The sequence below is a fragment of the Anolis sagrei genome, chromosome 1 (assembly GCF_037176765.1).
Source record: "Anolis sagrei isolate rAnoSag1 chromosome 1, rAnoSag1.mat, whole genome shotgun sequence".
Lineage (NCBI taxonomy): Eukaryota > Metazoa > Chordata > Lepidosauria > Squamata > Dactyloidae > Anolis > Anolis sagrei.
In genome coordinates, this window is record NC_090021.1 from 48,072,257 (window position 1) to 48,091,416 (window position 19,160).

Genomic DNA, 19,160 nt, shown 5'->3' on the forward strand with positions numbered 1-19,160 from the left:
AACAATACAACTCAGAAATATTTTCATTAGAATCATAGAGTCATAGACTCACAGTGTTGGAAGAGACTTCAGGGGGCATCTCGTCCTACCCCTTTCCAAAAAGCAGGAAAGTTTTCCAGGTGGCCTGTAATTTTGGCTAATCTACCTGGCAGATAATAGAAGTATCTGGCTTCACTTTTGCCAAGGGATGGAAAAAATATTTTGGGTTGAATGTGCCCAATTGTTTTGCTCAGCCCTATCATTTGGAAAAAAAATGTTTGCATTACTCAAGGAAAGGGGAATCCGCAGCACACTGACTTGCTACTCTCATCTTGGGTTTTGGTCAGGTAACCATGTAATGTAAACAAACATATAAACATCCAAGTATTTCAAAACACAAATGTTTGGCTAGATAAACATGTAATGTAAGCAAACATATAAATAAGTAATTCAAAACAATGTGAAGTGGATCAAAAGGCCAGGCAGCGCCCGCGGGGCTTGAACCAGGTGTGTTTACTTGCTGAAAATGCGAAGGAACCGCTAGGCTAAGCTGGCCCGAGAAAAACTGGTGCCTGGAAGTCAGATAAGGCTCTGAAACAGGAAACCTTCTTCTGGCAAAGCAGACCAAGGCTCCTCCCCAGCTACTAAGTTCTCAACCAGCTTCATTTTCTTACTTCCAAGGTGTTGCTTATGGCAGTCAGCTGGGGAAAAGAAAGCAACACCTTCTTCTATTTACAGCATGCCTTGACTTCTGCCTTCATTAAAGACTCCCCACCCAAACCAACAGAGCATCAGGCTTTGAGAAGCTTTTTCGGAGTAGCCAATGGGACAGGTGCTTCTCAAGTTATAGGACTACATGGAATGTTATGAAATATTAATTTTAATATTTGTATGTATGTGTTTTATCTTGTATGATTTCTGCAATGTAAATCGCCTGGAGCATCTTGGATGGAGGGCGATTAATAAGTAATTAGAGATGATGGTGATGATGATGATGATGACGACCTGCCTTGAGGCCACAAAAGAAGAACCACTACAGGCAGTCCTGAGTTACAAACATCCATCTTACAAACAGCTCACAATTAAGAATGGATGTGTGTGTGTGTGTCAGATATGACTTGAGAAACTGCAAGTCACTTCTGGCATGAGAGAATTAGCCATCTGCAAGGACGTCACCCAGAGGATGCCCAGATGTTTTTACCATCCTGTGGGAGGCTTCTCTCATGTCCCCGCATGAGAAGCTGGAGCTGAAAGACAAGAGCTCACCCTGCTCCCAGGATTTGAACTGCTTCCTGGCACAGGGATTTAACCCATTGCATCACTGGGGGCTTCTAAGAACAGGGAAACTGCAGGTCGCTTCTGGCATGAGAGAATTGGCCATCTGTAAGGACGTTGCCCAGAGGATGCCCGGATGTTTATCATCCTGTGGGAGGCTTCTCTCATGTCCCCACATGAGAAGCTGGAGCTGAAAGACAAGAGCTTACCCTGCTCCCAGGATTTGAACTGCTTCCCGGCACAAGGATTTAACCCATTGCACCACTGGGGGCTTCTAAGAACAGGGTGAGACAAAAAGAATTGAGAGAAATCTATCCCTTGGAAGGGATATTATTATTATTATTATTATTATTATTATTATTAACTATATTTCTACCCTGCTCTTCTCAACCTGAAGGGGACTCTAAGTGGTTTACAGCTATGGCGAAATTCAATGCTGCATTAGAAATACAAATAAAAAAAAAACAAATACCAAACATTGAAAACATTGAATAATAAAAACAAATAAAACATATAAATACAATTAAAACAGATTATAACATAGTGCCTATTCTCTCCAGGAAGAGTTTTCATAGGGAAAACTCGTCTCCACTGAAACTTTCTCACCAATCCTTGTTTCCACAACAAGCCAAAATGTTCAAAACCCAGTTATCACAGTGACAGAAAGTTGAGGTGAAATCGTCTACACAGGTGCACAGACAGCAAAACAAACACCACAGCGCTGTTAACACTTCCCTATGCTTTCCACACGCACACACATATTTGGCTGGAGTTACAATTAAAGTTCCAACTTACTAAATTCAACTTAAGAACAAGCCTAAAGAACCTATATTGTTTGTAACTTGGGGACTGCCTGTACAAGGAAATCCAGCACAGAAGAGTAGTCCTGTCTGTGTGGAAACATGGGCACACTTATTAGAAGATGTTATGAATGCAGGGGGCAGGGCAGGACTCATTTTCTGCAACAGCAAGGAAGGGAGAAGATCGGCAAACACAATTGCTTGCTTATTTGATATATTCATTTCACTCAATGTTTCCTTAAACAATGCCATTCAAAATGCAGCTGTTTCATTTTCATGAACAAGCGTCTTCCAGTGTTGTGGTATCACACAGTTGGCTCAAATAGTGGCCGAGGCTGAGGGTCAGGGGCACAGGATGCTTGTGAAAGTCAAAAACAGGAAATAAAGAAACTGAAGTTCTAAGGGCCCTTCCAGACAGGCCCTGCATCCCAGGATCTGATCCCAGGTTTTCTGTTTATTCCAGATTATCTGGCAGTGCGGACTCATATAATCCAGGTCAAAGCAGAAAACCTGGGATTGGATCCTGGCATATAAGGCCTATCTGAAAGGGCCCTAAATCTTTCAGCCCAAGTTTAAGGTCAAATTCTGCTGTTAGCTGGCCATAGAATCTCATTGGAGGATATCAGGACCGCTAGAGAGGTGGTCATTCGAGAAATCTCTCGGCTTGTCAACATGACTGGGGAAAGCTAACATTACAGTTACACTGAAGGATCTAGAGATTCTTGGAAATAACATTTTAATCAATCTATAAATAATCAAATCCGCAAAATTCGAAGCTGCAAATGTGGACGGACAACTATAGTATATTTCCTTGTATTTATTCAGCTTCAGTTTTACTATTTTCCATGTTGCACATAATCGTTGAACACATGATCTATGTGTAAACGGAAAATCTTTATTCTGATTATCTATGGAACTTGGATGTCTTTCCGCTCCCTTTCTTGGTTACATTGCCAATCTTTGCAACAGTGTTCAACCTCCACGAAACATATGGAGTGCAGTTTTTGAGAAGCTGGCAAGATTTCCTTCATTCTAGAAATATCAAGTCCTCATTACTGATTATTAGCAAGTCAATCTCCTCTCTCTACACACACACACACACACACACACACACACACACACACACGAGTGTGGGGAATGGGGAAGAATAAAGGAATAAAGTAGACATATTTTTAACATCCTTTGTTATTGTCTTCTTCAGTAATTATCGAATACGAAAAGGTTTCTAGGATGTTTCTTATCTAAACTAAAATAGAAAAATAGGAAAGCAGGTGTAGATTGAATTAAAGCAAGGAAGACAGAAAAATTAAGAAAATAAATTAGCAAGGCATTCTTAATCTGCTCAGATCTGAAGGAAACATGCCTACAGCTAACTGGTGATTCATCTGTCCGTGGCCAGACGTAGTCCCTGATTTGATATTTGGGTTGTTGACTATTTTGGAAAAGTTTACTAGATGATCTAAATGCTGTCTTATCAGCCATTCTCCAACAAATCCTTAGCAATAAGTATTTCCATGTTGGAGGACAGGAAAAGAGATTTAAAGATGGGCTCAATGCCAACCTTAAAAATTGTGGCATAGACACTGAGAACTGGGAAGCCCTGGCCCTTGAGCACTCTACCTGGAGGTTAGTCGTGACCAGCAGTAGTGTACAATTTGAAGAGGCATGAATGGAGGGCAAAAGAGAGAAATGTGCCAAGAGGAAGGCGCATCAAGCCAACCCCGATCGGGACCGCCCTCCACCTGGAAACCGATGCCCTCACTGTGGGAGAAGATGCAGGACAAGAATAGGGCTCCACAGTCACCTATGTATGCACTGTCAAGACACTACGCTTAGAGGACCATCATCCTCGGGCTACGGGGGATTGCCTAAGTAATATACAATAGCTATATAGTTTTCTTCTTTGTGAAGTAAAGCCCATCCATTTACACCTGAATTGTTCTCTTATCCAGAATTTTCTTTTACACTAACCTGTCCTTAGAGAATGGGGTTTGGTCTCATCTTGTGTGGCATGCATTTCAAGGCAGCTTCTCTCTTTCTCTTTCTTCTTTTTTGTTCTTCCTTTTTCTCTGTCTTACCTTTTTTTTCTTCTTCTCCCTTCTCTTTCCCCGCTCTGTCTTTCTCTCTTGTTTGCTTATCCACAACATACGCTTTGTTTGCTGGGGAAATAAATACTGAGTTGGTGGCAACTGTGTCTCTGGGTGGAGCAACGTGCATTTCTCAATTATCCAGGTACTTTTGCAGGTGGTTTATAGATGAAGAACTCAATAGCCCTCAGCCTGCTAAGCTAAGGTTTGAAGCACTACCCTTTCCAAACAGTAGTTGCTAAGATAGAGGATTCATCTTTACCTTAAAGCAGTTATAATATTGCTTTTTACCAAAAGCAGTCATAATACTTTGTTTTTCTTGGAATGACCACCGGAATGGACTATGACTACGAGATTGATTATGATTCAAACAAGACGATGCGGATTTTTAGCTTAATTAGCTGTGTGTTAGTAAGATGTATGTTAGAGTCCTAATCTATTGTAATTGTTGTCTTTATGTTCTATGTTTTGTACACCGCCACGAGTCGCCTTCGGGCTGAGAGTGGCGGTTAACAAATGCAAATAATAAATAAATAAATAAATAATACTGCTTTTGACTGCAATTGAAGAAAGCTGTCTTGGTTCTAAACTGATCCCAGTCACCAGTAATGGAGTGGATAAGGACAAATAAGTTGAAACTGAATCGAGACATGACAAAGAACATGATCCAGCCTGTACTCAGTGAAAATATGCTGCCCCTGAAAATGGAGGTCTGCTGCTTGGGTGTAGTTGTGAACCCAACCAGGTTTTGGTGATGGCAAGGAGTGCATTAGCATAGTTATGGCTTGTGCCAATTTCTTGAGACATCATTTCTGCCCATGGAGTGTGAATGGTGCAATTGGCCACCTTGATTAGTATTTAATGGCCTTGCAGCTTCAAAGCTTGGCTGGTTGCTGCCAAGGAGAATCCTTTGTTGGGAGGTATTAGCTGGCCCTGTTTGATTTTTGTCTGGAATTTCCTTGCTTTTTTTAATGTTGCTCTTTATTTACTGAATTTCCAACAAAGGATTCCCCCAGGCAGCAACCAGCCAAGCTTTGAAGCTGCAAGGCCATTAAATGCCAATCAAGGTGGCCAGTTGCACCATTCTCACTCCATCAGCAGAAATGATGCCTCAAGAAATTGGCACAAGCCATAATTATGCTAATGCACTCCTGGCCACCACTAAAACCTAGTGGGGTTCACAACTTCACACTTGCCTCAGGCAGACAAGAGTTTTTTCTCCCATTCCACAGATTTGTAAACCTCACTTGCCTAGTTTCCAACAGACCTCTCAACCTCCGAGGATGCCTGCCACAGATGTGGGTGAAATGTGGGAGAATGCTTCTGGAACATGGTCATACAAACCAGAAAACTCACAGTAACCCAGTGATTCCGACCCTGAAAGCCTTCGACAACACAGTTTATAATGCTCTTCCCATTATGGGGACTATTTCAAGATGCATCGTTTAGAAAACCCCTTTGAACCATGGAAAGTATAGAAAGAAAGACAACAGAGCAGAAAGTGAGCAAGAAAACCAAAATCCACTGAAAGGTGCTAGAAATAGCTAGATTTTGCATGCACCCTTTATCATACCCTTAAGTAGTCAGATGAAATGACAAAAAGAAATTATATTCCTCCAGAATCAAATGCTATTCCTAATTAAAGAACCAGCTGTTTTTGTTGCAAGCTATATCTATTGAGGGCCTAGTTCAAATTTTCTTTTGGGCCATGATAAAATAATGTGCAATTCTATTGTGCTGTTCATGGCAAAGGGCGTCATGGTAAAGACACATCAACTTATCGGGGGTGGGGTGGGGGGGGAATCAAGTCCACTTGTTCTATCTACTTCAGTGTAATCAATATGGAAACTTACCAGTAGGTAACAGCCTTGAATTTTCAGCCTTTCGTTTTCTCTAACCAGACTAGTCAAAGGAATATATTACTAATATTAGCAATATACTACTTTAGCTATTTACTACTTTTACACAACTATTAATCTGTCCTTTCATGGACAATAAAATATTTGGAAAAAATATTGAAGAATAATGATCTTACATTAAGCTGGAGAATCTTATTTTTTAAAGAGTTGCTTCAAAATATAAATAGTTTAATAGATGATTTTAAGTATTGATCAACATTTTGAAGTAAAATTATAAGTGTTTGAAACAAATTATATATATACGTATATGTACACACAGAGATACATGAAGCATATTTACCAAAAGGCAATGAAGTACATAATATTTCATGAATAGGAGCCCCTGGTGGTGCAATGGGTTAAACCCTTGTGCAGGACTGAAAATCGACATCGGAGGTTCGAATCCAGGGAGTAACATGGATGAGCTCCCTCTGTCAGCTCCAGCTCCCTATGCCAGGGGTATGATAGAAGCTTCCCACAATTTTGTTGAGATTCAATGTGTTGTAGTAAGCAATGTGTTGTAGTAAGGATGTTGCCCAGGGGACACCCGGATGAATTGATGTTTTAATCATCCTTGTGGGAGGCTTCTCTCATGTCCCCACATGAGGAGCTGGAGCTGATAGAGGGAGCTCACCCACCTCTCCCCGGATTTGAATCTGCGACCTATTGGTCTTAACCCACTGCGCCACCGGGGGCTCCTATGATTGACCTGGACTGAATTAATTCCTCAACTGTGAATTAATTCCTGTGAGAGCCTGTAATTGACCTGGACTGAATTAATTCCTCTACTCTTACACTCCAATCACTTGGTTCCTGTGTTGCTTGCTAACTGAAGCATAGAAGAACCATCTTGAACCTACTTAAAAGATAGGGCCAGACCTCTGAAGCATATTTATTTATTTATTTATTTATTTATTTATTTGCAGTATTTGTATATTGCCCTTCTTAACCTCGAAGGGGACTCAGGGCAGTTTACAGCACAGTGCCCCAAATTCCCAAAACCCCTTAACTGTTCCAGAAAGATGGCATGGTTAATGGTTCCAAAGACTGCTGACAGGTTCAAAAGGAATAATGGGACCACACCTCTCCTGTCAATAGAGAAATTATCCATGTTGCAACTCCATATCCTACTCTGAAGCCAGTTTGAAATGGGTCAAGAACAGTGGCTCTGTGGGTCCCCAGATGTTTTGGCCTTCAATGCCCCAAAATCCTAACAGCTGGTAAACTGCCTATTTATTATTTGCTTTATTTCTATACCGCATTTTTCAGCCCAAACAGGCGACTCAATGCGATTTACATGGTACAGGTTATCATAACAATGTCAGTGCCTAGGATTTCTGGGAGTTGTAGACCAAAACATCTGGGGACCCACAGACTGAGAACCATTCGTTTAGAAAATCTGCATCATCCAAGACATTTTGGAGTGGGAAGGCAACTGCTCTCTCAAACAGAGAAGATTTGATACTGGTTTATATTTCAAACCCAGCGGGTCCAGGGAAGGCTTTTTAGTGGTCATGCTGAAGGGGCTAACAGAACTCAGAAATGTTGAAATTCTAAAATGCAAACCTAGAGAGGGGTTTGTGCCTCTCCTCTGGCCTGCAGAAGACCAGAAGCTAAGAGGAGATAATGTATCTAGAAGACACAAGATGCTGTATTGTCAAGTACACCCAGGGTGGGTTACTACGCCCAGGGAGTACCCAAGGGTGGGTTAACACCCAAAATGCTTATCTGTAACAATAATGTGTGTGTTTACGTAGTTTGTAGAAGGTTAGCAGTGAAAGACATTGGAGTGGCAAAATATGAGAAAAACATGTTTTTGAATGGTTGATCCGATAAGAGAGGTGTGTGCCCATGACACAGTGAAAAGACATGTATATAAGGAGACTGAAATATCCAAATATGAGAGACAGCTTTTTTTGAAGACACTGGTTTGTCTTGGTTGTTTCTCCCTGTGTGGCCACACTTGAAATAAAGAGATTTCTGCTTTACCTCTGGAGACTAGACTCTCTTCATTTTGCTGCCCTCTGTGACGGACTCAGCAAGGACCCCAAGCAGGGGGTCCCCTACATTTCTGGAGGTTCCACCGAGATCTAGCAGAGGTGCCGGTTTGATGAGATTCTAGAGGTTGTTGGCAACCCATTCCTGAAGGCGAAGGCTGCCCAATTGGGATGTATCAACAGAGATCGAGAAGGGATCCCAAAACAACAGACCGATCCTTTTGTTCATCTTTGTTGGGTGCCCTCGTCAGCAGGAACGCTCCACTTGAGAGGAAAGTTGGAAATCTCACCCCCAGGAACGTCAGGGAACGCAAGTCATTGTTACCAGGCGAGTAGAGGTTTTCTTGGGGAAAGGGAAAGTCTAGACTAGTAAACAGGTGCCAGAAGGGTGGAAGGTTGGAAAGTATTGTCTGTTCGGGAGTGTGATACAACTGAATAGGCACCACCCTTAGGAAAATGGGGCAAAAAGGGAGTAAGAAATGCTCAAGCCCATTGGAATGTATGGTTAAGAATTTCTCTAAGTTTAGGCAACAGATGCCAGGATGTAACAATGCCCAGAAATTGCAATTTCTGTGTCAGGTGGAATGGCCGAAATTTAATTTAAATCCCAGATGGCCAGAAACCGGAACCTATGATTTGAAAATAGTAAGGCAATACCTTCGTTACATAGCTGCCAACCATCTAGATTAGCTTTGCTATATAAATGCATGGAGTGTTGTGTTGCAAACCTGATCTCCTTGGCTTTTAAAATGTTGCAAAGAAACTCCCTCTTGCATGCCCTTACTTGCCAATCCAACAGCACCATTTAATGGTGAAAGTAAGAAGGTCATATACCTTGATTCTGCAGAAGGACAATTAGAGCTGGAATCCCAGCCCCCACCATATGTGTCATAAGTACTTTTAAAAACATTAGATAGGTTCTGCTTTTAGTGAGACAGGTTGCATTAGGCACTTTCAGAGAAAAAATAGACACAGACTCCAGTACTTCCACCCGCCATGCCCTGTTCCATGGCAAGGACAGAGGTGGTGTATTCAGAGAGTGTCAGATATGCTATGGGAAAGCATGATTCTGGACACTTTGGGGCTGCTTTCTCAAGGGAAGAGGAAGAAGTGTGCCTTTGGAGTCTTGGATTTTGTGCAGGGAGGCAGGTTCTGCTGTATGGAAAACAGAGGTCTGGTCCTTGGCATTGTGCTTAGGGAAAGAAGTTTTGGCATTTCAGTGTTTTGAAGTTATGGCATTATGGAAGTTATGGAACTGTGCATTGGCAGGCTGCAGGAAAGCAGGGTCTGGCCTTACAGGTGCTTCTCCAAGGAGGGAGAAAAGGATATGGTAATATTTGGATGCATGTGGATGAATGCGTGTACATGTGTGTGAATGTTGAGTGAAAATGTAATTCCCCTATGTTTAATGTATTGTCGAAGGCTTTCATGGCTGGAATCACTAGGTTCTTGTGGTTTTTTTTCGGGCTATAGAGCCATGTTCTAGAGGCATTTCTCCTGACGTTTCGCCTGCATCTATGGCAAGCATCCTCAGAGGTGTGAGGTCTGTTGGAATTAGGACAATGGGTTTATATATCTGTGGAATGGCTGGAGTGGAGCAAGGAGCTCTCTCCTGCTGCAGTTAGGTGTGAATGTTTAGCTGATCACCTTCATTAGCATTAGAAGGCCTGCCTGAGCCTGGGAAAATCTGTTGCTGGGAGGTGTTAATCTGTGCCTGGTTTTTTTCCCTCTCTGTTGTTTAGCTGTTATAATTTTAGAGTTTTTTTTAATACTGGTAGCCAGATTTTGTTCATTTTCATGGTCTCTTCCTTTCTGTTGAAATTGTCCACATGCTTGTAGTCTGTGTAGTCTGACATGGTGGTTGTTGGTGTGGTCCAGCATTTCTGTGTTCTCAAATAATATGCTGTGTCCAGGCTGGTTCATCAGGTGCTCTGCTATGGCTGACTTCTCTGGTTGAAGTAGTCTGCAGTGCCTTTCATGTTACTTGATTCGTGTCTGGGCAATGCTGCGTTTGGTGGTCCCTATGTAGACTTGTCCACAGCTGCATGGTATACAATGGTAGACTCCTGCAGAGGTGAGAGGATCCCTCTTGCCCTTTGCTGAACGGAGCATTTGTTGGATTTTCTTGGTGGGTTTGTAGATTGTTTGTATGTTGTGTTTCCTCATCAGCTTCCCTATGCGGTCAGTGGTTCCCTTGATGTATGGCAGGAACACTTTTCCTCTGGGTGGATCTTCATCTTGACTCTTGTGGCTTGTTCTTGGTCTTGCTGCTCTTCTGATGTCTGAGGTGGAGTATCCATTGGCCTGTAGAGCCCAGTTGAGGTGGTTCAGTTCATCTTGGAGGAGGTGGGCTTCGCAGATTCTTTTTGCACGGTCTGCCAAGGCTTTCATGGTGCTTCTTTTTTGACTTGGGTGATGCTTGGAGTTTTTATGTGGATATCTATCTGTGTGTGTGGGTTTTCTGTAGACGGTATGACCCAATTGTTGATCTGGTTTGCGGATGACTAGGACATCTAGAAAAGGCAGTCTTCCTTCATTTTCTTTTTCCATGGTGAACTGGATGTTTGGGTGGATGCTGTTAAGATGGTCCAGGAACCCGTTTGAGTTCTTCTTCTCTATGGCTCCAAATGGTGAAGGTGCCATCCACATATCTGAACCATATCGTGGGCTTTTTGGTTGCTGTCTCCAGGGCTTGTTTTTCAAAGTGTTCCATGTAGAAGTTAGCTATGACCGGGCTGAGAGGGCTCCCTATAGCTACTCCATCTTTCTGTTCGTAGAATTCATTGTCCCACTGAAAGTAACTGGTGGTGAGGCAATGGTGAAACCGAGCCGTGATGTCTTTTGGGAACCTCTGGTTTGTTTGTTAACCAATGTAATTGTGAATCCAATGTAGTTACATAGAATCTGTATGTCTGTATGTCCAATGTCCAATGTCATTCTTTGCCTAAATGTTTTCTGTAATCTTATATACCTTCTCACACTGGAAATTGCATTAAAAAAGAACCTATGCTTTAAAATCATTGAAAAGTCATTCATGACATATGTAATTTTAGATTTTATTTAGCCTCACTCTTATTGATGATACTTTTCATAAAGTGTTTGCAGTTTTGAGCAGAAGATCCTCATCCTTATTGATTACAGGCTAATGATAAATAGAAGTGGGTTCATCCGAACCAGGAAAAACTTGGAAAGCTGTGCAAGTTAATTAACAGTTTTATTTGGTTTCTAAACAGGAATGCAACTGGCCACCAATTAAAAGGATGCAAAGCTTATGAAAAAAAAATTGCAATTGGACTATTAATTGGAACAGTAAATATATGTATTGTTTGTGTTTTATAGTTTTTAAGGAGTGCAATAATAATAATAATAATAATGGTGACTCATATTATTATCTGGTACCAGAACCTATTGGCAGTTGTTTTTTCAGAGGCCAGAGCTATTCAGCATCAGACCTCTTTGAAAAACAAAGCAAATGAGATATCAAAAGTGCAGGATTTGCTAAGATTGGTTTACATGATTGGTAAAGAACAATTGCTCTAACACAAATGAAAGCAATATATGGTATAAAGTGTAAGATTTATTGTATAAAGGGTATAGAAAAAAATAAGGATGAAATGATGTTTTGAATCAGACCAACCAAGTGATAGAAGGAAAGACACAGAATACAACGGATGAAGACTATTGAGCTTCAAATAGAGAAGTACAGCTTTGGTATATGGGATTACTGCCGGATTGCAATTAAGTATATTTGACCAGCTGAATCATTCCTTGGTTGCTTTAATGAAAGCTAAAAATGAAACCTTACAACAAATAAGTAAGTCTATGAGTTGTTTGACTATGGAAATAAATTTGAGAGATTGGAGAGAAAAATGTTGATGTTAATAATGGGAGGACACTCAGAAGCCTTCCTGAATTAACAAAATTACATGATTGGTTAAGAACAGATTATAAAGGATGGAGTAAGCTTGTCAAATATTCTTGGGAAGATGATATACTAAGATTGAAACTGGAAACCTTGGGAAAAATGGTCAATATTGGAAAAAAATTTGGTTTGTGATATAGTTCCTATGCCTATGCATGTGGGAAAATGGTTCTGGGTTCCATATTTGTTATCCAAGAAAACCATATGCACAAGGTCCAAATATACAAATTTGAATGAAATAATTGATATTGATAGATGCAATAAATGGGATATGTATGTCCTTTAACAGTAAAACAAGTTGAACCATGTGCATTGGAAATGGCAGATGCAATCTGCAGGTTACAAAAGCTAAAGCCCAAAACCATGGTATATGACAATGGAATGTAATGCCTATGTGCTATATCACCTAATGATTTATATTGGTGGAAACACAGAACACCACTGGTATGATACCTTCATAGGATACATTTAATAGTATGGATAGGGATACTTATATTGCTGCCAATCATTTGGATCTTATGGCCTCTTAGACAAATGACAGGATTGACAAATCGATTATCTATATTTGAAAACAAGTTAACGTGTTTAGAAACACAATTATGAACTATGATGTTTGATTAATCATACAAGTTCAATATTAACCTAAAGATATATACTCTACACTTAATCAAGTTTGATTATAAGTATAACCAACACTGAATTGCTTATCATGTATGGATCATGTATGTGATACAATAAATTAGCATTTATGTATCAAGGGGAGGAATATGTGAGGAATGAATGTTTGAATGCATGGAAAAGAGAAGAAACAGGCCTGAAGAAAAACCAACATGGAGTTCTCGCAAGGCATGATATGGGATGAACTTGGCAGTCGAAGCGAGGAGGCAGCAAGGCATAACTGAACAACAATGGACAATGAGGTATGCGGCCGAGCATGTAAGGAGTGCAGGAGGTACCCCATAAGTCATGAGGCCTGGAATGCGAATGTCTTGAACTTTGGAGAGAACAAAGACATATTGTCCTTTAGTAAGAGGACAGAGCAACCTGCTGTTGAAATGAAGAAAAATGGATTTTGGCCTATAAATGCAGGGGACCCCTGACAATCTCCATGCTTCCTGAACTGCAGCAATGGAGTGTCCACGCTTCCTCAGAAAAGACTGATCATCTTTGCCGGAGAAGGCCTGTGTGTGCATGAGTATGAATGAATGTGTGTGTGCACGAGAGCTCTCCTTGATGTATTTTCCCATCATCATGAAGATGTGTGATAAGTTCACCACAAGTGCGGTTCCCACTTCGTGGCAATTGGTGGTGATTACAAGAATGCTGGGGTATCATAAAAATGTTATAACTAGATATTGATCTTGCTTCAGCTTCTGTATGATCAGCTTTCGCAAAAAAAAAAATGGAGGAGTGCACTCCTGGCCACCACTAAAACCTAGTGGGGTTCACAACTTCTCACTTGCCTCAGGCAGACAAGAGTTTTTTCTCCCATTCCACAGATTTGTAAACCTCACTTGCCTAGTTTCCAACAGACCTCTCAACCTCCGAGGATGCCTGCCACAGATGTGGGTGAAATGTGGGAGAATGCTTCTGGAACATGGTCATACAAACCAGAAAACTCACAGTAACCCAGTGATTCCGACCCTGAAAGCCTTCGACAACACAGTTTATAATGCTCTTCCCATTATGGGGACTATTTCAAGATGCATCGTTTAGAAAACCCCTTTGAACCATGGAAAGTATAGAAAGAAAGACAACAGAGCAGAAAGTGAGCAAGAAAACCAAAATCCACTGAAAGGTGCTAGAAATAGCTAGATTTTGCATGCACCCTTTATCATACCCTTAAGTAGTCAGATGAAATGACAAAAAGAAATTATATTCCTCCAGAATCAAATGCTATTCCTAATTAAAGAACCAGCTGTTTTTGTTGCAAGCTATATCTATTGAGGGCCTAGTTCAAATTTTCTTTTGGGCCATGATAAAATAATGTGCAATTCTATTGTGCTGTTCATGGCAAAGGGCGTCATGGTAAAGACACATCAACTTATCGGGGGTGGGGTGGGGGGGGAATCAAGTCCACTTGTTCTATCTACTTCAGTGTAATCAATATGGAAACTTACCAGTAGGTAACAGCCTTGAATTTTCAGCCTTTCGTTTTCTCTAACCAGACTAGTCAAAGGAATATATTACTAATATTAGCAATATACTACTTTAGCTATTTACTACTTTTACACAACTATTAATCTGTCCTTTCATGGACAATAAAATATTTGGAAAAAATATTGAAGAATAATGATCTTACATTAAGCTGGAGAATCTTATTTTTTAAAGAGTTGCTTCAAAATATAAATAGTTTAATAGATGATTTTAAGTATTGATCAACATTTTGAAGTAAAATTATAAGTGTTTGAAACAAATTATATATATACGTATATGTACACACAGAGATACATGAAGCATATTTACCAAAAGGCAATGAAGTACATAATATTTCATGAATAGGAGCCCCTGGTGGTGCAATGGGTTAAACCCTTGTGCAGGACTGAAAATCGACATCGGAGGTTCGAATCCAGGGAGTAACATGGATGAGCTCCCTCTGTCAGCTCCAGCTCCCTATGCCAGGGGTATGATAGAAGCTTCCCACAATTTTGTTGAGATTCAATGTGTTGTAGTAAGCAATGTGTTGTAGTAAGGATGTTGCCCAGGGGACACCCGGATGAATTGATGTTTTAATCATCCTTGTGGGAGGCTTCTCTCATGTCCCCACATGAGGAGCTGGAGCTGATAGAGGGAGCTCACCCACCTCTCCCCGGATTTGAATCTGCGACCTATTGGTCTTAACCCACTGCGCCACCGGGGGCTCCTATGATTGACCTGGACTGAATTAATTCCTCAACTGTGAATTAATTCCTGTGAGAGCCTGTAATTGACCTGGACTGAATTAATTCCTCTACTCTTACACTCCAATCACTTGGTTCCTGTGTTGCTTGCTAACTGAAGCATAGAAGAACCATCTTGAACCTACTTAAAAGATAGGGCCAGACCTCTGAAGCATATTTATTTATTTATTTATTTATTTATTTGCAGTATTTGTATATTGCCCTTCTTAACCTCGAAGGGGACTCAGGGCAGTTTACAGCACAGTGCCCCAAATTCCCAAAACCCCTTAACTGTTCCAGAAAGATGGCATGGTTAATGGTTCCAAAGACTGCTGACAGGTTCAAAAGGAATAATGGGACCACACCTCTCCTGTCAATAGAGAAATTATCCATGTTGCAACTCCATATCCTACTCTGAAGCCAGTTTGAAATGGGTCAAGAACAGTGGCTCTGTGGGTCCCCAGATGTTTTGGCCTTCAATGCCCCAAAATCCTAACAGCTGGTAAACTGCCTATTTATTATTTGCTTTATTTCTATACCGCATTTTTCAGCCCAAACAGGCGACTCAATGCGATTTACATGGTACAGGTTATCATAACAATGTCAGTGCCTAGGATTTCTGGGAGTTGTAGACCAAAACATCTGGGGACCCACAGACTGAGAACCATTCGTTTAGAAAATCTGCATCATCCAAGACATTTTGGAGTGGGAAGGCAACTGCTCTCTCAAACAGAGAAGATTTGATACTGGTTTATATTTCAAACCCAGCGGGTCCAGGGAAGGCTTTTTAGTGGTCATGCTGAAGGGGCTAACAGAACTCAGAAATGTTGAAATTCTAAAATGCAAACCTAGAGAGGGGTTTGTGCCTCTCCTCTGGCCTGCAGAAGACCAGAAGCTAAGAGGAGATAATGTATCTAGAAGACACAAGATGCTGTATTGTCAAGTACACCCAGGGTGGGTTACTACGCCCAGGGAGTACCCAAGGGTGGGTTAACACCCAAAATGCTTATCTGTAACAATAATGTGTGTGTTTACGTAGTTTGTAGAAGGTTAGCAGTGAAAGACATTGGAGTGGCAAAATATGAGAAAAACATGTTTTTGAATGGTTGATCCGATAAGAGAGGTGTGTGCCCATGACACAGTGAAAAGACATGTATATAAGGAGACTGAAATATCCAAATATGAGAGACAGCTTTTTTTGAAGACACTGGTTTGTCTTGGTTGTTTCTCCCTGTGTGGCCACACTTGAAATAAAGAGATTTCTGCTTTACCTCTGGAGACTAGACTCTCTTCATTTTGCTGCCCTCTGTGACGGACTCAGCAAGGACCCCAAGCAGGGGGTCCCCTACATTTCTGGAGGTTCCACCGAGATCTAGCAGAGGTGCCGGTTTGATGAGATTCTAGAGGTTGTTGGCAACCCATTCCTGAAGGCGAAGGCTGCCCAATTGGGATGTATCAACAGAGATCGAGAAGGGATCCCAAAACAACAGACCGATCCTTTTGTTCATCTTTGTTGGGTGCCCTCGTCAGCAGGAACGCTCCACTTGAGAGGAAAGTTGGAAATCTCACCCCCAGGAACGTCAGGGAACGCAAGTCATCGTTACCAGGCGAGTAGAGGTTTTCTTGGGGAAAGGGAAAGTCTAGACTAGTAAACAGGTGCCAGAAGGGTGGAAGGTTGGAAAGTATTGTCTGTTCGGGAGTGTGATACAACTGAATAGGCACCACCCTTAGGAAAATGGGGCAAAAAGGGAGTAAGAAATGCTCAAGCCCATTGGAATGTATGGTTAAGAATTTCTCTAAGTTTAGGCAACAGATGCCAGGATGTAACAATGCCCAGAAATTGCAATTTCTGTGTCAGGTGGAATGGCCGAAATTTAATTTAAATCCCAGATGGCCAGAAACCGGAACCTATGATTTGAAAATAGTAAGGCAATACCTTCGTTACATAGCTGCCAACCATCTAGATTAGCTTTGCTATATAAATGCATGGAGTGTTGTGTTGCAAACCTGATCTCCTTGGCTTTTAAAATGTTGCAAAGAAACTCCCTCTTGCATGCCCTTACTTGCCAATCCAACAGCACCATTTAATGGTGAAAGTAAGAAGGTCATATACCTTGATTCTGCAGAAGGACAATTAGAGCTGGAATCCCAGCCCCCACCATATGTGTCATAAGTACTTTTAAAAACATTAGATAGGTTCTGCTTTTAGTGAGACAGGTTGCATTAGGCACTTTCAGAGAAAAAATAGACACAGACTCCAGTACTTCCACCCGCCATGCCCTGTTCCATGGCAAGGACAGAGGTGGTGTATTCAGAGAGTGTCAGATATGCTATGGGAAAGCATGATTCTGGACACTTTGGGGCTGCTTTCTCAAGGGAAGAGGAAGAAGTGTGCCTTTGGAGTCTTGGATTTTGTGCAGGGAGGCAGGTTCTGCTGTATGGAAAACAGAGGTCTGGTCCTTGGCATTGTGCTTAGGGAAAGAAGTTTTGGCATTTCAGTGTTTTGAAGTTATGGCATTATGGAAGTTATGGAACTGTGCATTGGCAGGCTGCAGGAAAGCAGGGTCTGGCCTTACAGGTGCTTCTCCAAGGAGGGAGAAAAGGATATGGTAATATTTGGATGCATGTGGATGAATGCGTGTACATGTGTGTGAATGTTGAGTGAAAATGTAATTCCCCTATGTTTAATGTATTGTCGAAGGCTTTCATGGCTGGAATCACTAGGTTCTTGTGGTTTTTTTTCGGGCTATAGAGCCATGTTCTAGAGGCATTTCTCCTGACGTTTCGCCTGCATCTATGGCAAGCATCCTCAGAGGTGTGAGGTCTGTTGGAATTAGGACAATGGGTTTATATATCTGTGGAATGGCTGGAGTGGAGCAAGGAGCTCTCTCCTGCTGCAGTTAGGTGTGAATGTTTAGCTGATCACCTTCATTAGCATTAGAAGGCCTGCCTGAGCCTGGGAAAATCTGTTGCTGGGAGGTGTTAATCTGTGCCTGGTTTTTTTCCCTCTCTGTTGTTTAGCTGTTATAATTTTAGAGTTTTTTTTAATACTGGTAGCCAGATTTTGTTCATTTTCATGGTCTCTTCCTTTCTGTTGAAATTGTCCACATGCTTGTAGTCTGTGTAGTCTGACATGGTGGTTGTTGGTGTGGTCCAGCATTTCTGTGTTCTCAAATAATATGCTGTGTCCAGGCTGGTTCATCAGGTGCTCTGCTATGGCTGACTTCTCTGGTTGAAGTAGTCTGCAGTGCCTTTCATGTTACTTGATTCGTGTCTGGGCAATGCTGCGTTTGGTGGTCCCTATGTAGACTTGTCCACAGCTGCATGGTATACAATGGTAGACTCCTGCAGAGGTGAGAGGATCCCTCTTGCCCTTTGCTGAACGGAGCATTTGTTGGATTTTCTTGGTGGGTTTGTAGATTGTTTGTATGTTGTGTTTCCTCATCAGCTTCCCTATGCGGTCAGTGGTTCCCTTGATGTATGGCAGGAACACTTTTCCTCTGGGTGGATCTTCATCTTGACTCTTGTGGCTTGTTCTTGGTCTTGCTGCTCTTCTGATGTCTGAGGTGGAGTATCCATTGGCCTGTAGAGCCCAGTTGAGGTGGTTCAGTTCATCTTGGAGGAGGTGGGCTTCGCAGATTCTTTTTGCACGGTCTGCCAAGGCTTTCATGGTGCTTCTTTTTTGACTTGGGTGATGCTTGGAGTTTTTATGTGGATATCTATCTGTGTGTGTGGGTTTTCTGTAGACGGTATGACCCAATTGTTGATCTGGTTTGCGGATGACTAGGACATCTAGAAAAGGCAGTCTTCCTTCATTTTCTTTTTCCATGGTGAACTGGATGTTTGGGTGGATGCTGTTAAGATGGTCCAGGAACCCGTTTGAGTTCTTCTTCTCTATGGCTCCAAATGGTGAAGGTGCCATCCACATATCTGAACCATATCGTGGGCTTTTTGGTTGCTGTCTCCAGGGCTTGTTTTTCAAAGTGTTCCATGTAGAAGTTAGCTATGACCGGGCTGAGAGGGCTCCCTATAGCTACTCCATCTTTCTGTTCGTAGAATTCATTGTCCCACTGAAAGTAACTGGTGGTGAGGCAATGGTGAAACCGAGCCGTGATGTCTTTTGGGAACCTCTGGTTTGTTTGTTAACCAATGTAATTGTGAATCCAATGTAGTTACATAGAATCTGTATGTCTGTATGTCCAATGTCCAATGTCATTCTTTGCCTAAATGTTTTCTGTAATCTTATATACCTTCTCACACTGGAAATTGCATTAAAAAAGAACCTATGCTTTAAAATCATTGAAAAGTCATTCATGACATATG